General features: G+C 40.0%; 1 long non-coding RNA gene across 2 annotated transcripts in view; it reads right to left on the bottom strand.

The window, feature by feature from the left end:
- LOC147349216 (uncharacterized) overlaps positions 1-5,406 on the bottom strand; it is a 133,108-nt gene extending 127,702 nt beyond the window's left edge. For both annotated transcript variants that reach the window (XR_015150324.1, XR_015150323.1), the window contains exons 1-2: positions 5,249-5,406; positions 2,106-2,238 (exon numbers count right to left, since the gene is read on the bottom strand). This is a non-coding gene — a long non-coding RNA (uncharacterized LOC147349216). The remainder of the gene's footprint in view (positions 1-2,105; positions 2,239-5,248) is intronic.
- Between the last annotated feature and the right edge of the window lie 17,818 nt (positions 5,407-23,224).

Genomic DNA, 23,224 nt, shown 5'->3' with positions numbered 1-23,224 from the left:
GATACAGGAAAATTGCTAAGAGTAAATCCTAAAAGTTCTCATCACAAGGAAAACTTTTTCCTTTATTCTTCTTTCCTTTCTTTTATTGTATCTATATAAGAATACGAACGCTGCTGCTGCTAAGTCACTTCAGTCGTGTCCGACTCTGTGCGACCCCATAGACGGCAGCCCACCAGGCTCTGCTGTCCCTGGGATTCTCCAGGCAAGAACACTGGAGTGGGTTGCCATTTCCTTCTCCAATGCATGAAAGTGAAATCTCTCTGTCGTGTCCGACTCCTAGCGACCCCATGGACTGCAGCCTACCAGGCTCCTCCATCCATGGGATTTTCCAGGCAAGAGTACTGGAGTGGGGTGCCATTGCCTTCTCCAAAACTTATATAGTCATGTGTATCAATTACTTTTCAATAAAACTGGAAAAAAATAACAAAATAAAATTTTAAAAACAGAAATCTACAATATTAATTATTGATGATAGGTACCATTTATTGAGCACGTATTATACCAGCTAATTTAACCTTCACAAAAACCTATTGCCATTTATTTGATTTTACATATGAGGAAACTATGACCTGAAGGAACAGTGCCTTTGAACCCAGAACATCACAGCTGGAAAGTGGCATTTTTTAATTAATTTTTATTGGAGTATAGTTGCTTTACAATGTGGTATTAGTTTCTGCTGTACAGCAAAGTGAATCAGCTATATGTATACATATATACATATATGTATACATACATATATTTCCTCTCTTTCCACAGAGCAGCAAGTAGACTTTCCATTAGTTATCTATTTCACACATAGGTGTATATATCAATCCCAATCCATCTCCCCACATTCTCCCTTACATTTGTTCTCTATATCTGTGTCTCTATTTGTGCCTTGAAAATAAGTTCATATGAATCGTTTTTCTAGATTCCACCCATAAGCAATATCTTTCTGAATTATGGTTTTCTCCATGTTTATGCCCAGGAGTGGAAAGTGGAATTTAAACTCATATCTGATTTACGAGTTCACCAACATGAGATAATGTGAGATAACCACTAGATGTATTTCCATACATTTTCTTCACCTATAGATGTTCTTCGTATATGTTTGTATGTGTGTATTTTAATGGAGGTACTCTATGTAATTGCATATTTATTTGATTTTCCATGTCATTAATTAGTATTCAAAATAGAAGTTTTAATAGCTACATAACATTTCACCTTACATTTATACCAAAATGTACTTAAGCTAATTATTCTGTTGTTTTTGCTAATTTTTAAAGTACAACATTAACATATATTCTCACAATGGAGTTTAATGATATCTTCAATTACTTAACTAGTAAAATCTTAGATGTGAAATTATTGAGTTATTCATATTTTCAAAATGTCTTAAGAAACATTGATCACTTTATTCTTGAACAAAAGTACAGAGAGGGTATGATGTCTGAAAGTCAAAATTAAAAGAAATATTTTGGGGACTTCCCTGGTGGTCCAATGGTTAAGAATCTGATTGCCGATGCAGGGGACATGGGTTCAATTCCTGGTCCAGGAAGGTCCCACATGCCACAGGACAGCTAAGCCCATGCACCACAACAACGGAACCTGTGCTCTAGAGCCTGAGAGTCGCAACGACTGAAGTCCACACACCTAGGGTCCGTGCTCCACAAGAGAAGCAAGAGCACCACCGCAAAGAGCAGGCCCGACTTGCCGCACTAGAGAAAGCCTGCAGGCAGCAACGAAGACCCAGTACAGCCAAAAATAAAAACAAATACATAAATAAGTACAGATTTTAAATTCTATTGGATTTTTATTAAAATTGCATTATACTGAAAGAGGAAAGAAATACCTTTTCCACCGAGACTATGATCTGCCCCACCATTTACTCACATCTTCTTCTGTAATTCAGTAAAGTTTTAGTTTTCCTTCATGTAGATCTTATGCCTTGGAGGTGAAATTTATTTTGAGATATTTTAAAGTTTTTGTTGTTACTATGGCAGTGATCATTTTTTGGTTATATTTTATACATATTTTCTACTATGTAAAGGAAAACTTTTTAGTTATGGTTTTATTCTTATAAACATTGGTAACAAAATCTTGTATCTTATATTAGTACTACTCACTGTTTAATTGATTTTCTTGGATGTTCTAGGTGCCAGTCTGAAGACTAGTAGAGAAGCAAATGTTAGCATCCAGCTGAGAATTCCTGCACCTCTCTCCTTCCCCTTCCCTTGGACTGGGCTTGTTCACAGTTGCCTAGAGCAGGGGTAAACCAAATGGAAGGGGAAGGTCAGCCCCAGGACAGAGAAGCATTTTATCTCTGTCACCGTTTACAATTGCAGGCACACAGCAATAATAAAAGGCTTATTCCCTGCACCCTGCACAAACCTCTCCCACCGCAGGCCCACGGGGCATCACAGGTCTAGTGGGGCCTGAGGGGGCTTCACACAGGAGCACACCACTAGATCATTCTGGGTTCTCCTAGGAAAGAGGAGAGCTCTTTGTGGCCAAGAATGGATAAGGGCATAATGAATTCAGGAACTGACCCTAATATTTTTCAAATGCAAAAATCTATTTGTAAGGTGTTTTAGCCTTTAAAAAGAGTAAGTCAGAAAGAAGGATCATGGGTGTCAACCTTACCAAGATGTTACTATTTTTAAGACCAATAGTAGGATATGGTTTATACATCTTATTTTTATCAACTGTCTTTGTTTCATAAACCACATGTACCATAAGTTTTGGATTCTCTGTGTTCTCTGGGTATGGATTTTCCTTAAACGCCGGGTATTGTATTTCTGATTTCATGCCCTCTGTCTGAAGAAACCCTAAAGCACACCATCCTGCACAAATGCCAGACCCCAAGGCAGAGAGCACTGCCCAAGAGTCAGGAAAGCTGGGCACCAGCTCCTGCTCTGCTGCTACCACCTTGATCTACTACCTTGGGGAATTCACTTGATGTCTCAACTTTGCTTTTCATCCTTAAAGGGGAAAATTCAAGTCAGTCTATGATAAACAAAAATCCAAATGGGCAACTTAAAGCTTCTTGAAGGCATATCACCCAGCTTGTAGTTTACTCATGTTTTTCCTTCTTTTCTACTCACTATGAGTCATGACATTTGTTAAAACCCAGTCACAAAAGATAAAGCCCTGAGAAGCAGACCATGAAACTTAAGACCCCCTTATCTCTTTCTTTCTGAGTGTCTCATCACACACTCCCGCCGCTTGCAGGCTTCTGGACTGCTCTGTGTGGCACGAAGAAGCCCATCACTTGCTGTGCTCTCTTCGCAGCTCTCTCACTTGCAGAACTATGACAGCAATAATACAGCCAAAGGCTTGTTTTCTACGCTGGGAAATGCATGTGGCATAAGTAGGAAATTAAATCTAAACATTTTAAATATATGTTTATAATAATTAATTATTTAAAGCTTGAAATAAATTCACAGAAAAACTAATCTACACTGGATGACCAAAAAAAAAAAAAAATACAACACGCCCATTTCTTCACAACTTGCTATGACATTTAAACTCACCTGCACAGCTTTCTTGCCTTAGAAAATACAAAAGAGCTAGGTCTCCTCATTGGGTTGTATGTTACACATCCTTCATGGATTATAGGAAGGGCATATTAATACCATGATCAGAAAAAGAATCATCCATGCCAAGATGTGAAAATACTTCGTGGCTATTTTCTTCCATATGCAACCCTTCATGGAGAAATCTTTGCAAATGACAATATGGCTGTGCATTTTGAAAGTTCACTTACACGCTGTCTTATAAAAAATTATTCTTTTATTTCACTACTATTTTTATCTAATTAAGTCAGGTAACTTCCTGTTCTTTCACACAGTGATTAAAACTTTGAAGCCACAGGTTATGATAAAAAGCGAAGGGAAGACCAAGCCACCAGCCTGTGTGACCTGCCTGGGCCCTGCCCTCTTCCTCTTGTAAGGCAGTGATGAAGATCTTCTGTGTTCAAACCCTCTACCCATGAAACACCGGACAACTTGCTTATCGCCTCTGTGCCTCTGATCTATGAAAAGAAGACAATAAATGTACTGATCTCACAAGGTGGTAGTAAAAACTTAAGGTCAGTAAAACTCTTGGCACTGGGTCTAGTGTGTTAAGAGCATTATAAAAGCATTTTTAATGTTATCCTGATTGGTTTCACACCCCAGGAGACATGGCTTCTTTAATTTCTCAAATATGATGAACGTTCTCTTGACCCTAGGACTCTACAGGGAGACTTTCTTTCATAGCACTTACTGTATTAAACACTCATACACAGATTTGTGTGTCTACTTCCTCTGTATATCCACCTTCCCCCCAGGGGTAACGTCCATGAGGTCAGGAGCTCTGTTTTGTGTCTATCTGCGTACCTGGAATCCATGTCAGTGCTCACAGTGGATGCACAATACATGTGTGTTAAACACTGAGCAAATACATAATAACCCAAGAGAAGAAAAGACACCTTAACAAAATTTTTTTAAAAACTGGGTTTAAGTCTCCATGGTTCCAGTCTGCTCCTTATCTGCTCCTTGTCATCACAACATCAAAATCTCTATTAGCTAAACTTTAGAGGTATGCTTTTACATATTTCCTTTCAAAATGCTTCTTCAAAAACTACAGCGCACAAGTTAAACCCATCTTTTAGAGAACTACATAAATGTTTGATAGGATCTCTGAGATTACTTCATTTATTTCTTCTATGGAATTGTAAACATTATGAATGAAAATCTAATCAAATTGAACCAGTCAGTAGTAAATACAAGGTTCCCAGAATAAAACTTCTCAGCAGGTGATGCAGGACTTTGGAATTCAATGTCTATCCCATTAGGAAGTAGAGAGAAAGCTGCCACAGGCTCAGTGTACACTATTGATACTGTTATTTCAGTTTAAGAAATGCAGTTTGTAAAGAGGATGTACGTGCAGAGAAGAAATGTTCTGAGGGGAGTATTAGATTTTTCACATTACTAGTATATTACTATTTTCTTGTAAGGAACTAGTGCCCCCAGAAGGCAATGATCAGATGGCTAAGCTTATAAAAAGCATTGTGAACCTCTTTGGGGGGTTTATACAGCAATATTATTCAAATCATCATTTGAAATAAATTCAAAAGGTTTTATAAACTTTCAGGCTACAAAGAAAGCAAGTACGTTTGATAAAGGCTCTGTCTGAAGTTGAGTTAGCAACTTCAAGGTGCATCACCACACCTTATTTTGTTCAATTCATTCAAATATCAACCTAGTTATGCCTTTTCAATTCTTACCTTAGGACCAAGCTACTCAAAGTGCGGTCTGCAGACCAGCAGCATCGGCATCACCTGGGAGCTTGTTAGAAATGCAGACTAGAAGACCACAACTGATGTAATGAATCAAAATCTGCAGTTTAACAAGATCCCCAGGTGATATGTATGCACATTAGATTCTGAGAAGCACTACTGTAAGTATTTTTACTAAAAGCAATGAGAATCACATAGAGAATTTCAGTGCAAAGAAGAAAGAAAATACCTATTAAAAAAAAAAAAAAAAGGTTTATTTGTTAAAGTTCAGGAGATGGTGATCCAGCTGGAGTCAGAAAGCCGTAACTTTCAGCTCTGCCATTCGCTGCTGTGCCCATCAGCACTCCTCCCCAGCTCACATCCTCTGGACCCTCTTTAACTGCAGTCATTGCTGTGACAATTGGCATTGCACATACCCGATCACACCTCACCTCAGCTGCTCCAGGGAGCTATCACTATCTGTCCCGGGCTTCTCTGCTGCCCCCAAGAGAGATGCCTCTGAGGACTGAGTCAATCATTCTGAAACGTCTATACCCAGTGAAGTGAGAATTCTCCCCGCATGGGGCAACCCTTGACCAACCCTGAGAGAGCTGTAATCAGCTCTCAGGTGGATTCTACAAGGTCCCTCAGAGTACTCCAAGCTGGACAGCCCCAGTGCCAGTGATAATGACTAGCTGCTTCTAGGGGCTGTGGCTTTCTTCTGACCAACAGACTTCACACAAAGGTGATGGGACATCGCTCCTGTGATTACATCGCATTATACAGGACTCCATTCTGCTTACAGACTTGCTCCATGGATCCTCCCTTGTTAGCTGGCTCTGGAGAAGTAAGTAGCCCACATGTTGGGAGGCCCACTTGGCAAGGAGCTGAGAACTGAGCATGGTCTCTGGTCCAACAGCCAGCAAGAAGCCAGTGTCCTCAGTCACACAGCACAAGGAAATAAATTTTAGCAACAACCAAGTAAGCTTGAGAACTAATTCAAGTCCAGCTGAGCCTCTAGGCAAGAATGCAACCAAACCTTCAACTTGATTGCAGCCATGTGAGACCCTGAGCAGAGGATCCTCCTCCCCAAAAACAGAAACTGAGATAAGAAATGTGTGCTGTTTTATGCCTGTAAGTGCATCATAATTCCTTCTGCAGCCACAGAAAACTAATATAGGCAGACCTCATTCATTGCACTTTGCTTTATCGTCCTTCACAGATACTGCAGTTTTTACAGCAAGGTTTATGGCAACCCTGCATTGTCAGATGATGGTTAGCATTTTTTAGTTGGATGATATATGTACATATATAGCCACCCTGTAGTGTAAATGTAACTCTTACATGCAGGGAAACAAACAAAAAATTGGGTGACTTGCTTTATTGCAATATTCACTTTATTGCAGTGGTCTGAAACCTAACCCACAATACATTCCAGGTCTGACTGTACTCCCTCCATCAGACTGCAGGCTCCATGTGGTTAGAGACTGTGTCTGAAATAGTCAATGCCTAAGAGTATGTAACACATAACATCTGTTCAATAAATACGTTATATGTTTTAAACATATTATCTGTGGGTTTCCTGAAACAATCTACAGTATTTATATCTAAAAGTATATCCTGCCACCAAAAACCATAGTAAATCTCCATTATCAGGATGTATGTGTATAAACTATAACACAAACAGTATGCAATTAAAAAATAAATCCAGAAATAATTTTTTACTTTCAGTAAAAGTGTCCAACAAATATTTTCCACAATGTTTTGTCTTTGAAATTTAATGCTCCAAGGTCCAATGCTCACTGTCGGGCTGCAGTCCTCACGCCAGCAAGCTGTGTAACTGCCCAGCCCCAAGACCAAAGAAAGTGCGGGGAGACAGCCAACAGAGGGAATCTTACAAGTCCTCATCAAAGTCCTGGAGCGACACCCCACTGTGGACAGAAGACAGCAGCATTCACCAGGGCAGGGAGCAGTGTGGAAAGGTTACCAGTTACAGGGAGAACTGGGGGATTGATGTCAGGTTGGCTCATCACTTACCAGGGAAACCAGTAGCTGGGGCAGGGGACAAGCACATAGGCAGTTACTGAGTAAGCCCTAAAATTAAGAGGACTGGAAAGTCCTGTGAGTAGGGTGTAGGTGACGCAGAAACTGGCCAAGAAAGGGCGTTACAGAGAGCAAGAGAACGGTCACCTTGAATGGCCTGACCACACACACTCAAAGACATTGTTAACATAGAGTTCCTTCTAGCAGTTTTTCCCATACCTTCTAAAGAAAACAATTGAGTGCATATTATACCTGAAATAGCTAGCTCGGTTACTTCACTTAACATGCTATCATAAGTGTTATTTTGTTATTATAAAAACCAGCCAATTTCAAAGATGTATTTGAAACATGGCTTTGCATAGTTTCAACAATGTTCCCCTAGCATTCTCTGCCTAATATGATCTCATATAAATAGCCCATAGAAATACCCCTAATATTATTTCCTATAAACACTCCAAACAGGTGGGGCACAGCTGACGTCAGCTCATACAGCCAGCTAGACTCAGATTTGTTCATTTCAGCACTGTCTCTTCCCCTCATCAGTGGATTGACTCAGTGTTCCAGATGAAACTCCAACAAATTGAACAAAACACATCATAACAGTCTGATTTATAATAAACAGAAATTCTCTTCTAACCTATAACTCCTTGCCAAGGCCTGTTATAATTATTGCAACAAACTCATTGATGCTAAATTGTTATATATGCACATAAGAATTGGTAATTTGACCAGGGACACACTTCCTCCTGATGAAATTTTTTCCTTTTTCTCACTTCATTGCTTTAATCTCACTCACTGTGGATTTTCCATACAGATGTCATTTAAAACTTGGGCCAATAACTAGCTGGAGTTAGATTCAAAACCCCCATGCTGATGTTATTTCTTGCCATCGTAAAAGGCCTCTGTCAAAAAGTGATTAAATATGCTGGACTGGGCGGAGTAAAAGAATAACTAACACACAAAAAGCTATTCGTTACTTTTAACACAATCAGAATCAGGAGATATTTGGATTGTCAAGTCTGATTACTTACTTTTCTTTATTTAAGAACCTATAACCCCTTCTGGTCAGAGAGGGGTTGTTACTCTTTTATTGAAGACCAGAAGGAAGAGAAATCATCCAACCTTCTTGAGAAATACACTTTCACAGCTATTGTTTTTGTTGCTGTTTCTTTTGGCCCTAAATGGTCAGAAATATCTTCTTTCAAATATCTCAGGGGAGGGTGCAGCTGTTGGTTTGTTTACTTTTATTAAACCCACTCCTCTTACTGATTTCCCACACTGAGAATAACTAACACACTTTAAAACGGTAATCAAGTCATCACTTCCTAGTTGAATCCAACTCTTCATCTACTCCACACCTGAACCCACACAGCTGAATGTGACTGGAGAAAAACATACAACTGTGCTGAATGATCTTACTTTAAATTCATGACCACCACTTTCCTAACAAGCCTGAATCCTCCATTTGAACACTAGATCCAATTCCGTCTCTCCTGCTCATAAACAGCACTCTCACAATCCCTCTTCCCTACCACATCATTAATTTGTCCACTGGGACTTGTCATGCAGTATTTCTATCATCTTTTTTTTTTTAAAGAAACACTCATGATTCCACTTCCCTCCTCTACTATGGCCCCATTTCAACACCTTGAAACAGAAGAATATACTTGCTCTCTCCAATTTCTTTCTTCCTGTTTAAACTTACTCCAGATTATGCTCATGCCAAAGTGCTTTTGCCAAGCTCTCCAATGATACCCACAAGGAAAATCCATGTTCCTCTTCTTACCTGAATTAGCAACTTTTGACATGGTTGAGCGCTATTTCCTCCTTTAAACACTTTTTTTGCTTGACTTTCAGGGCACATCTTCCCAAAGCTTCTTCTCAGTCTCTTAGCTGCTGCTTCCTAATCACCCAACCTTTAAATGATGGAGTACTTTCAGGCTTACTTGCTCTGGAACTGCTCTTTCCTATACTTGTCTATATGTATATCCACATCTATCTACCTATCTACCATAACTCCTATTTAGGTCATGCCATTGTAACCAAACCATTCTAAATCTCAGTAGTTTAATAAATTGTTCTCATTCACGTTACCTGTCAACAGTAGGTTGCCTAGGGGCTCTACCCCATGATGTCCCTTCTCTGGGAAACAAGCTGATAGAGCAGCTACCATCTGAAGCATTGCCAATCACCCTGGTAAATTGTGCACTCATCTCAAGAGCTTCCACCCAAGAGTAAGACATATCACTCCCACTCTACTTTAATTGGACAGAGCAGTCATATGACTAAAAAAGTACAGTTGTAAGATGAAACCATATTAAAAGGGAAAATGGAAATTGTGGTGAATAGCATTAATAATTACCAAAACTCCCAAGTTCATACCTTCTGCCTAGACTCCCACTTAAACTCTTGATTTATGTATTGAACCTCCTGCTCAACATCTCCACTAAGATATCTAATTGAAACTTCACACTAAGCATCTTTAATCTGAGCTCCTAATCTTCTCCCTGCTCCAAACCAAGCCTTCTCCTCCTATAGGTTTTCCCTTCTGCTCATGGAAACTCCATGAACTCCATATATAATAAGTGCAACAGGGGTTTATTATTCATTCCCAATGTCCTCCAAAAATGTGGGACACAAACTAAGTTGAGGGCTTCCCTATGGCTCAGTGGTGTAGAGTCCACCGGGCAATGCAGGAGACACAGGCTCCATCCCTGATCTGGGAAGATCGCACATACCACGGAGCAACTAAGCCCACGCACCACAACTACTGAGCCTGTGCTCTGGGGCCCAGGAGCTGCAACTACCCAGTCCCTGTCTCACAACTACTGAAGCCCGCACACCCTGGAGCCCATGCTCTGCAGCGAGAGAAGCCACCACATTGAGAAGCCCGCGCACGGAAACTAGAGAGCAGCCCCTGGTCGCCTCAACTACAGAAAAGCTCAAACAGCAATTAAGCCTCTCATCAAGTCCTCTTCTCCTTATTCAATAGACCAACGCCATCCATATGTGGACGTTTGCTTCCTACAGCCTGATTTTTTAATGAGCTGTTTGAAAATTTTGCTATTTTCTGAATCTGACTGACAGACCAGGTGAGACAGTTGTCAGCTGTAAACTGACAGCTGCAAACTCAGGGGACCTTAAGTTGAGATTCTAAATAAGGACATATAACAGCCCAAACTAAAGGTGCTGTTCCCATTTATATCCAGGTATTTGCTTCTCTTTTTAAAAATAAAACTCTAGTATAACACTCTATTATATCTAAATTCTATCCTTCCTCAGTATCATCTTCATATATTTGTTGTGGTAATTAAATCAGTAAACAAATGTAAAGTGCTTAGAACAGTACCTGGCATGTGCTTAATTCAATTTTAGTATGTTTTTCAATTATTACTTTCGTTTCTTTACTGTTAATAACTGTTTAATAGTCTAAGTAGATATACTCTCTTGAATTATAGTCTTTAGTATAATCTTCACATGCTGCTGTTATTAATGTTTTAAATATCTGATTAATGAAAAATAAGATTTAAGTAAATTAAATCCACAGTGAACTGTAATTAAACATGTTAGGAAACCTGGATATATCAATGCAGCATGTGAGACAAGAAAATAATTAGGTGCCAAAGACCACACAGACTCAATAATTCTGTTTTGTGTTGGAGCTCATAATAGAAGAAAGGCACAGAAAAGGCAATGTCGAGTCACCTAATAAAGACAACCAAAAAGAAGCTGCCCCACCTGAATGGGCAGAGAGTCAGAAGAAGAAGCTCTGGCCCTGAAACTGACTGGCTGAACAACCTGAAGCCAGTCATGGATCAGCATTTTACTCAAATGTGGATAGAGACAAGTGCCCAAAATTTCTCTGCTACTGTAACATGAACACATTCATTTTTCAAAGTCAGCCAATCATAAAATATGAATTTCCTCTTACATGTGTCTCCAGACACAGTCCCAGCCATTACTGAAGAAAGCTCTGATTCCCTCTCGGCTAGGACTGTAGCCAACTCATTTACCTACACTGCACTCTGGCTATCCCAACACAGGCTTCCAGAAGGCAATGTTTCTTTATTTTACTGAATCCACAAGTTCCGCCTATTCCTCAATATTCATATCTTCCCTCTTCATTCTCCCTGGAAACCTTCCAAGTCCAAGAAAAATCACTCTATAACTGCTGCCCACCCACTGGCCCATCCATCATCGAGCAACACAATATGACTTTGATAGGGATAGTGATTTGGTTCAATCAGGCCCTTGCTTTCAGGAAAACTAGAAAATAGTGGAGCACAATTCTGAGAGTGAAAGGGCAGAAACAAAAAAGCAGCCGTTGGAGGAAGATATGAGTCTAAAAATAGCTTAAAAAAATTATTGGTCCTCTTATACATGTAAAGTCACATATACTACAATGCACGCAAGGACCAAAGATCCTATTCAGATCAGCAGTGAATTTTTTATCACTTTTCTCCCACTTAAACTGCTTTTGATATTCTTTCTCCCTTGCTTCTGCCCTCAACCAAGCCCTTTTATATGACGCTAACCTTTGCCACCATAGAAAACCCCAGAACAGTGAGAAAAACCTTTAATTTAGATCATAGGTTTCTTTGAGATTCTTATGAAAGGTATGGACTTCCAAATATGCATATTTGCTTAACCTGCATATATAAGTTTAGGCTTTGCTGACAATGAAAATCAAGGATTTCATAGACTTCCCCAGCAAAATCTTCTAGGTGAGGAGAACCCCCTCACAGTTCTTCCACCAGAAGTCCTAGATTGATCAGATAAGTCTGATCATCAAGTGGATGTTTGCAAACCAGTGATAAAAGTCAAATATTAACAATTTGGGAAATTTTATTTGCCTTCCTCATATAGAAATACTCTATAGAGAGAGAACTTTTACTTATCACACATGACTGATGTTTTAATATGAGGCTGATCACCAAACAACTCCTTCATTCAAGTGTTTCATTGATTTTACTATCATTACATTGCTTTACATAATAATATTTAACAGTTACTATCATCAGGATACTTTGCACACTTCAACAAATGCTCTCTTATGTCACTCCTGAGAGTCAGATAATCTTATTACCTCTTTATGGGTAATCAAGCTAGAATAGAATATATTATAGCTTGCCCAGTGTGGTAATGAAAATTTATATCAGTGCTAAATTGATTACTCCCTATGTTAGAATCAACAAACAAAATGTTTCTTCTCTGTGAAAGTTAGCAGTATTTGCAAATTTGCTGATTTCAGAAAGTATTTAGTTCAGTTAGTTCAGTTGCTCAGTCGTGTCCGACTCTTTGTGACCCCATGAATCCCAGCACTCCAGGCCTCCCTGTCCATCACCAACTCCCGGAGTTCACTCAGACTCACATCCATCAAGTCAGTGATGCCATCCAGCCATCTCATCCTCTGTTGTCCACTTCTCCTCCTGCCCCCAATCCCTCCCAGCATCAGGGTCTTTTCCAATGAGTCAACTCTTCGCATGAGGTGGCCAAAGTACTGGAGTTTCAGCTTTAGCATCATTCCTTCCAAAGAAATCCCAGGGCTGATCTCCTTCAGAATGGACTGGTTGGATCTCCTTGCAGTCCAAGGGACTCTCAAGAGTCTTCTCCAACACCACAGTTCAAAAGCATCAATTCTTCAGCGCTCAGCCTTCTTCACAGTCCAACTCTCACATCCATACATGACTACTGGAAAAACCGTAGCCTTGACTAGATGGACCTTTGTTGGCAAAGTAATGTCTCTGCTTTTCAATATGCTATCTAGGTTGGTCATAACTTTTCTTCCAAGGAGTAAGCGTCTTTTAATTTCATGGCTGCAGTCACCATCTGCAGTGATTTTGAAGCCCAAAAAATAAAGTCTGACACTGTTCCCACTATTTCCTCATGTATTTCCCATGAAGTGATGGGACCAGATGCCATGATCTTCGTTTTCTGAATGTTGAGTTTTAAGCCAACTTTTTCACTCTCCACTTTCACCTTCATCAAGAGGCTTTTGAGTTCCTCTTCACTTTCTGCCATAAGGGTGGTGTCATCTGCATATCTGAGGTTATTGATATTTCTCCCGGCAATCTTGATTCCAACTTGCTGGAATCCAAATTTGCTGATTTCAGAAAGTATTTAGTAATGTCAGCTAATAAAAAGAACTTAGGGTAACATCTGAAAAAAATCACTTTTGAAGAAAAATCCTCATCAAGCATGAAACCTGAGGTCCCAAATTCAAGATACTAAAGTCGCATCTAAACTACATCTATCTCACTACAAACAGGTTTTCTATCCATATCACTTCCATTGTCATTGTTGCAACAGTCATTGGTTGTTTTATGCTTTAAGATCAGAGTGGCCCCTAGTGGTGCACTTTTCCACTCAGCTTCAAATTTTCAACAAGCACAAGCTAAAAACTCAGTGATTATTCATTATGATGAATGAATTAAAAAGCTGACCACCACCATCTTCCTAAACTTATGAATAGGAAATCAATTCTTTTCGAACTTTAAATTTCATATTTCAAAAGTATATAACACAAAAATGTTGTTGACAGAGCAGAAAGCTTATCACTAATATTTACTGATAATGGACGTTCTGAGAATGTACTGGTAGCTGAGTCAGTAAAACCTCCACCTGAAATGCCAGAGACTGGGGTTCAATCCCTGGGTGAGGAAGATCCCCTGGATCTTCCCGTGGTTGCCCATGGAAAGGGCAACCCACACCAGTATTCTTGCCTGGGAAATCCTAAGGATAGAAGAGCCTGGCAGGCTGCAGTCCATGGGGTTGCAAGAGTCAGACACAACTTAGCAACTAAACCACCACCACGGATGTAAAAGTAAAATGCTTCTTCCTAATGAATCAAGAAATAGAAGATATGCTAATGATATGATAATGGCCATCCCAAGACAATAACTCAAGAATTAACTGTCTGCAAATAATCATCTGTGTAAGCATTACCTTGACTTTAAGGTTCTTAAAAATGCAAGCATGGAGATGAGGGAGCTAATCATACTAATTAACTCACTGTGCCTTGTAAGAAATTAATTTTAAGTAAAGGAACAGGTAACCAGAGAAAAAGGCCAAAATCTCAATTAGTTAATCCGAATAGAACATAAATACTCTCAGAACTCATTTACCCTTTAGAATGAAAGAGTAGAACCAAGATGGTGGAAACAGTGATTACTTGTACCCTGACAGGCTGGAATTGTCATTGATGGCACCATCTTTAAGTTCTGCTTTCCAATGGGTGTGTTTACTATATTTGGGCAGCAGAATATGACAAGCTGATGTAGACTATCCATAGCCAGCCCTGCCCTCAGAGAGCTAATGTAACCTAGGACTTTGACAAGCTCTTCCCATTAGCTTAGAGTCTGTTTCAAAAGTGTTTCTGGCCAGAAAGCTCTGTAAGATAGCTCATACTCAGGATATCAGGACATAATGCTGGTAAACTGATATCACTTTACAAAGACCATATCAGTACTCTAGTAAATGCTACTATTTTCAATGTTTAGGAAGTATAAAATAAGATTCACCCCTTATTCCTAGAGGATCTAGTTCTCACATTCTACCCACTTTCTTTTCAGAATACGCAAACTTTTCTTCCACAGGTTTGACCCTTCAAAGATATCCAGGTGTTACTGGCTTAAAAACTGTTTCCTTGATGCTTCTACTGATCTTTCCAGCTACCAAACCCAATGTAGCCTTCCTCTCACCAAGTTCTTTAAAGGATATTCATATGGTGTGTCTGTTCTCACTCACACACCTTTAAATTCCAATCATAACCACCCTACACTCATTTGAAAAAAGAATTTGGGCTTCTGAAACTACTTTTCTTGTGAAAATTTTCAAGGATCACCAAACTCACCGAATTTGGCATCCTTTTCTTAAGCCTTACTCTCTGCTCCATTTGGCATTGGTAACTGCCATCCTTCTCTTCTCAGAATACAGTCAGCCTTCAGTATCCATGGGTGCAGAACAGATGGTGAAGTGAAGTGAAGTTGCTCAGTTGTGCCCGACTCTTTGCGACCCCATGGATAGTAGCCTGCACCAAGCTCCTCCGTCCATGGGATTTTCAAGGCAAGAAGTACTGGAGTGGGTTGCCATTTCCTTCTCCAGGGAATCTTCCCAACCGAGGGATCGAACCCAGGTCTCTCACATTGTAGACAGACACTTTACTGTCTGACCCACCAGGGAAGTCCTGAAGAACAGACGGTACTACACCACGTTATGCGAGGAACTTGAGTGTCTGCAGAGGGGAAGGCTGCAGGAAGCAATCCCGCACAGACACTGAGGGATGACTGTACTTTCTCCTCTTGGACTGCAAGTCTCTGCATTTCTCTGACTTTCCTCTTCCCTTATAACTCCAGGGGCATATATGGCTGAATACAATCTATTTCTATTATGTGAATGAATACACTCGTATTGACCATGGTGAAATTTTTTTTTTCTTTGTTGAAAGGACATGAGATATCACTCGGGGTATGAGATAGTCCCAGAGAGGGGCGAGAATAAACCTTATGGCCAATGACATTTTTCTTCACATGATTTCTGTAAGGCACATAGCCTTCTGAGTACATGGAGGTATGGTTTGAGTGGAAGCATGAAAATGTAGAGGACACAAGAAATATCCTTCTGAGACCATATGGACACATCTTAAATCCCTTCTGAGCCCCAAGCAGACCTACTGACAAGTATGGTAACTAATAAGGAAGTTACCTTTCAGTAACTTCAATTCTTTATTTTTAAATCTATTGCACCCAACCTTTCAGCTCAACAGGCTGTTTATTTTTTATTTTAACTTGTGATGCCATAAGGAAATGGGCTTCTCAGATGGTGATAGTGGTTAAAAAAAAAAAAAAGCCTGCCTCCAATGCAGGGGACATAAGAGACATAGGTTCGATCCCTGGGTCAGGAAGATCCCCTGGAGGTGGGCACAGTGACCCACTCCAGTATTCTTGCCTGGAGAATCCCATGGACAGAGGAGCCCTGGTAGGCTATCATCCACGGGGTCGCAAAGAGTTGAACATGACTGAAGTGACTTGGCACATGTGCAAGTAAATGTTCTGACAGCTTTTAAAATTATCAAGCATCAGATTAACCAAATTGCATACTCTAAACAAGTATGTTTTTATTATTATTACCATCATAAATGATCCGATAAATTAAATACCTTTATTTAGATAGTCAAGTAATCCAGGAAACATCTTTTTTAAAGCAAAGAAGCAGCTTGTTGAGAACATCAGTTAGGTTTTGCTTTACACCATTAGCCAGATATCCAAGAACTCAAACTCAGAAGACCTTTACATGAGTGAGTTGTTTATGAAAATACGACACTCCGCATGGCATACTGAAGGCTTCTATGTAGGGTCATTATGTTGTATTTTGTCTTTTAGTAATAGCAGTTGATTGAGCCTTAAAATTATAATCCTAAAGACTCCCCCATGAAAGATCCAAACTTAAAGGGAAGAGCATCTAGAATGAGGGAAAGCAGTGAATATCCCAAAGACACCTCCCTGTTTGCCTGCATCCCTCTCCTCTTCTGTTCCTCTTTCAAGATGGTTACTTAACAACCACTAACTTCTCATATTTTTATATGACAGCTTATTATTTCCCCTGTAATAATTCATATTATCCTTTGACCTAAAATTTTAGTCTCATTCAGAGAAGACAGTATGAGTAGATAATAAAGTTGCAATTCTTCCTCTTCCACAAAGGTATTCTACAGTTTTAATAGTTGCTATCACTTCTGAACATTCACTCTGTATCAGGCACTGGGTGAAGCACTTTGTAGACATTATCTCATGTGACCCTCACCATCATTCTCTGCTATTGTTATCCTCAACTGGTTGATAAGAAAACAAAGACTTGGAGAGGTGAAAAAACTTTCGTAGGAAGGAAAAGAACCAAGATCACAATCCACATCTTTTTTTACCCTAAAATGACATTCTTTCAAAACTAGATTTATCTCATTTTCACCAAATCTTGGATGTATGAATGCTGGACATCTAGGCAAATGCTTATTCCTAGCACACTAGTCCAGACAGAACAATTTTAATTCTCACCAGTGCAGGTTGCACATCCCTGACTGTAAAGAACTCAGGAGAGGGAAATGAAGAGAGCACCAAAGAAAGACCCCTGGGGACAAACCTAAAGCTTAATTTTCCCCTTTCTACAGAGAGTGGTGGCCACCACTTCCTATAAGATATGGGTTTCCATGGTAATCAGAAAAGGTTAAACTGTGAGAGAATGGGAAGAGATGTTATATTGTTGTATTGCAGAGACACTTTATGTAATTTTCCATGAAAGCCTAACCCTGTAAGTGGAACGTGAAATGTGTTGTCTACTCCCATTATGCAGACAACACCATGAGATAAATACATCATTTATAATTCCACAGACCAGACTGGTGTCCATCTTCAAATCTAGAATATCTCACTAATGCCAGGAAAAAGTGAGAGATACCAAGGGAATATTTCATGCAAAGATAAGCCAATAAAGGACAGAAATGGTATGGACCTAACAGAAGTAGAAGATATTAAGAAGAGGTGGCAAGAATACACAGAAGAACTGTACAAAACAAGATCTTCATGACCCAGATAACCATGATGGTGTGATCACTCACCTAGAGCCAGACATCCTGGAATGGGAAGTCAAGTGGGTCTTAGGAAGCATCACTCTGAACTAAGCTAGTGGAGGTGATGGAATTCCCAAGCTATTAATCCTAAAAGATGATGCTGTGAAAGTGCTGTATGCAATATGCCAGCAAATTTGGGAGACTCAGCAATGGCCACAGGACCAGAAAGGATCAGTTTTCATTCCAATCCCAAAGAAAGGCAATGACAATGTTCAAACTACTCCACAATTGCACTCATCTCACACACTAGCAAAGTAATGCTCAAAATTCTCCAAGCAAGGTTACAATAATACTTAAACCATGAACTTCCAGATTCAAGCTGGATTTAGAAAAGGCAAAGGAACCAGAGATCAAATTGCCAACATCGGTTTGATCATAGAAAAAGCAAGAGAGTTCCAGAAAAACATCTACTTTTGCTTTATTGACTACGCCAAAGCTTTTGACTGTGTGGATCACAAAAACCTGTGGAAAATTCTGAAAGAGATGGGAATACCAGACCACCTGATCTGCCTCTTGAGAAACTTGTATGCAGGTCAGGAAGCAACAGTTAGAACTGGACATGGAACAACAGACTGGTTCCAAATAGGAAAAGGAGTACGCCAAGGCTGTATATCATCACCCTGCTTATTTAACTTATATGCAGAGTACATCATGAGAAATGCAAGTTGGAATCAAGATTGCCAGGAGAAATATCAATAACCTCAGATATGCAGATGATACCACCCTTATGGCAGAAAATGAAGAAGAACTAAAGAGCTTCTTGATAAAAGTGAAAGACGAGAGTGAAAAAGTTGGCTTAAAGCTCAACATTCAGAAAACTAAGACATGGCATCTGGTCCCATCACTTCACAGCAAATAGATGGGGAAACAATGGAAACAGTAAGAGACTTTATTTTGGGGGGTTCCAAAATCACTACAGATGGTGACAGCAGCCATGAAATTAAAAGATGCTTGCTCCTTGGGAGAAAAGTTATGACCAACCTAGACAACATTTTAAAAAGCAGAGACATTAATTTGTCAAAAAAGGTCCATCTAGTCAAGGCTACGGAGAAGGCAATGGCACCCCACTGCAGTACTCTTGCTTGGAAAATCCCATGGACAGAGGGGCCTGGTAGGCTGCAGTCCATGGGGTTGCTGAGGGTCAGACACGACTGAGCGACTTCACTTTCACTTTTCATTTTCGTGCATTGGAGAAGGAAATGGCAACCCACTCCAGTATTCTTGCCTGGAGAATCCCAGGGATGGGGGAGCCTGGTGGGCTGCCATCTATGGGGTTGCACAGAGTCAGACACGACTGAAGTGACTCAGCAGCAGCAGCAGTCAAGGCTATGGTTTTTCCAGTAGTTATGTATGGATGTGATTTTGGACTATAAAGAAAGCTGTGCGCTGAAGAATTGATGCTTTTGAACTGTGGTGTTAGAGAAGTCTCTTGAGAATCTCTTGGACTGCAAGGAGATCAAACAAGTCCATCCTAAAGGAATCAGTCCTGAATATTCACTGAAAGGACTGATGCTAAAGCTGAAACTCCAATACTTTGGCCACGTGATGAGAAGAGCTGACTCATTAGAAGAGACCCTGATGCTGGGAAAGATTGAAGGCAGGAGGAGAAGGGGATGACAGAGGATGAGATGGTTGGAAAGCATCACCGACACGATGGACACGAGTTTGAGTAGGTTCCGGGAGTTAGTGATGGACAGGGAGGCCTGATATGCTGCAGTCTATGGGGTCGCAAAGAGTCAGACATGACTGAGCAACTGAACTGAACTGCCAGGAAAAAGGAGGACATTAATTCATATCTTGTTTAGTCTCTTCAAATATATATGTGCACATTTCTGACTCAAGTAAGTCTACCAGAAGCCTCTTGGCAACCTAGCTTAGTAGTTTATACAATTATTAAAGGCTGACTTTTCTGTGCAGTTTAATGAGCTGGAAACTGCATTTTTAACCTTAGCTGATGTGCTATCAGATGTCAGTCATCATTTATTTAATCTGTCTCAACTAGACTATAAATTAAGTGGGTCTAATATCTAATTTATGAGGCCAGCAGAGAGGTGAAAACAGTCAGTGGTTATGAAGGAAGACTTTAAGGAAGTCTCACTCTGAAGTCATCTTAAGAAGATGGCTGAAAAAAAGCTAAGGAGGGAAAATAACACACAAAAATGTCAGGGGAACAGCCTTTCCGCAGGGGTGGTGTGAGGAGAGGGGCATGGGAACATTGGTGGGTAAGGGCAGATGACTTGTGGGTTACCTGAGTGGGATTTTGTTTTTATTTTGATTTTTATCCATCTCAGAACAAATAGAATACTGGTTGATTTCAAAAGAAGAAGAAGATGGCTGTGATTTTAAGAATGACAACTGATTTACAGACAGTCTTCAGAACTACTGGGAGGAGGAATTCCTATAGCAGGACTTGACGCTGACGAAACTTGAATGCAGAATAAACAGGCACTCAAAACTTGGTGAAGATACACCAGGCATGATGCCAGCAGTGTGAAATGTGAAATTTTCCAGCCAAATTATACCTATAACAAGTCATTGAAAAGCTTAAAACTTACTTTTTACAATTTACTATTATTCTATTTCATGATTTTCACTGTAAAGAAATGTATACATCTCCTTAATCCACTGTTTCAATTTTGAACAGAATTTATTTGCTGCATAGAATTTCATGTGCTAGAAAAAGTAAATACACTCAACAACTTATATAAATATGCACCTCTCTCTGTTTCATTCACATTTTTTCTTCCCGTTTTCCAAATTAAGGACATTATCCTGTTTATTAAAGATTTTCTATTGTATAAACTTCTGACCTCTGCATTTCTGACAAGCTTCCTAAGACACTGCAGGTGAGATATTTGTATAGGCTGAAGCTTCTTGCATACAATGTCAGAATAATGAATAAGTTCAATCAATTCTGCAAAATAGTTGGTCAGTTCTGAGAGAAGGAAAACAACTGGTTTAACAAACTGGACATATTCTGCTCCAAACAAGGAGTCAAGGGGTTCCATTGACTCAAGAACAGACAAAAGCCAGTCTCTGACCTTAACAAGATCAGAGCCCTGGGGTAGGAACAAAACATGTGTGCAAATGACCATTGCAAGTGGTGCCCTTGGTGTTACGCCAAGAAGGTTAAAAAAAAAAAAAAAAGCTTATGAAATGTTCATTCAAATAGAGTCATCATTTTTACTGGTAGATTTTAAAAGAAAGTAACAAGTTTACATATATCTGTTTCTATCTATCTCTGTATGTGTGAATGAAAAAGAGACAAATGAGAGGCACTTTACAAGTGTCAAGATGTGATTTTTTTTAAAAAAAAGCACCTTCTTTTTTACACACACACAAAAGGTGATGAACCTAACTTCCCTCCCCCTCCCTGATATCCAGGGTCAACATAAAGGAGACCACCAGGGCAGTGTGGCAGCCCAGGAAGTCAGGAGACTGGGTAATTGAGTCGATATGTAAATCCGTGGAGGATAATGGGAGCCTGGCCTTTTACTGTCAGAAACTGTAACTATAAATCACTTCAGTCGTGTCTGACTCTGTGCGACCCCATAGACGGCAGCCCACCAGGCTCCCCTGTCCCTGGGATTCTCCAGGCAAGAATACTGGAGTGGGTTGCCATTTCCTTCTCCAATGCATGAAAGTGAAAAGTGAAAGTGAAGTTGCTCAGTCGCGTCCGACTCTTAGCGACCTCATGGACTGCAGCCTACCAGGCTCCTCCGTCCATGGGATTTTCCAGGCAAGAGTACTGGAGTGGGGTGCCATTGCCTTCTCCAACTGTCAGAAAAGGAAGGTACAAATATTAAAAGGGCGAAGCAGAGAAAACTAGTGGTGGTAGGGGTTGGTGGGGGGGACGATTAAAGTATATATAAAAAGAGAAATATGTAGAGATGTAAATGTGTATATATATATATATATATATATATATATATATATATATATATATGAATGATACAAGTCTGCAGTATGTAAGTTTTATGTATGTGTATAGTATATACTTATATAGATTTCCTTGCTCTGTCCACTAAGAGGGCCTAAGAGCAGCAACATCTGAGTAGTAATAAAGCCTACTTAACATAGTTCCTGACTTTTATTAATGAATGCCACTCCTCCACTAAAACAAGCAAACAAAACAGGACTTGGACAAGTGGCTGATTCCAGGATGGTGAGGGGAAGGAAATAAGATGCACGTGAAGTCTTCCGGCGTGCCAACTCTAGGACGCTGCATTGGCCCAATCTGAAACAATCTGAGCATCAAAATAAATGATGATTATAATTAACTACTATAATTCATTGAATACAATATAAATCTTGAGTACACACTGAAATAAACACACACACATACATACATAGCACAGAATGCCAGTTAGTAAGCAGTGAATTTAGAAACTTGCCATTTGGTAGCCATTAGAGTGAGCAAACGGAGAAGGCAATGGCACCCCACTCCAGTACTCTTGCCTGGAAAATCCCATGGACGGAGGCGCCTGGTAGGCTGCAGTCCATGGGGTCGCTGAGGGTCAGACACGACTGAGCGACTTCCCTTTCACTTCTCACTGGCGTGCGTTGGAGAAGAAAATGGCAACCCACTCCATTGTTCTTGCCTGGAGAATCCCAGGGACAGGGGAGCCTGGTGGGCTGCCATCTATGGGGTCGCACAGAGTCGGACATGACTGAAGTGACTTAGCAGCAGCAGCAGCAGTAGAATGAGCAAATAATTCAGGCAAGAAATATCAATGAATACTAAAATGAGTAGATCAATTTGGGATAAGTAACTAGATTTTACTTAGTCTCCAAGTGTCTCTTGACAAAGTACCTATTAGCACAAAGAGGAAGAAAGGTGACTTTACAATGGTAACCCCGAACATACCATGTCAATGAAGGATGAAAGCTAATGCTTCCAGCAATGAGACAAGGTGACAAGCAACGGCCCCCAGACAGGATGACATGAGAATACAGCATCACTTCTGTGAAAATTCTGGCCCAAAATTCTAGGTCTTATTGTGAGGAAACATCACACAACCCCAAACTGGCCTGTAATCTTCTAAACTCTTCCAGGTCATGGAAAGTCAAAGAAAGACTGAAGGATTGTTTCAAGTTGGAGATCTGAGTAACACAATGACTAAGGGTAAAACATGGTCTTATATTGTATCCTATTGCTAGGACAGCAACCAAAATGGAGTCTCTGAGTGAAGGATACATGTGAGCTATTTATACTATTTAACTTTACTGTAACTTTGAAACTGCTTCAAAATAAGATTTATAAAAAGTGGTAACAAGTAAACACACTTGGCTGTAAGACAAAGTAAGCAAAGTGAGATAGG

Source organism: Bos grunniens, chromosome 21, assembly GCF_055505025.1.
Source record: "Bos grunniens cultivar Pamir isolate PY7600 chromosome 21, Bosgru_T2T1.0, whole genome shotgun sequence".
Classification (NCBI taxonomy): Eukaryota; Metazoa; Chordata; class Mammalia; order Artiodactyla; family Bovidae; genus Bos; species Bos grunniens.
This window is presented reverse-complemented; position numbering and strand designations above follow the sequence as displayed.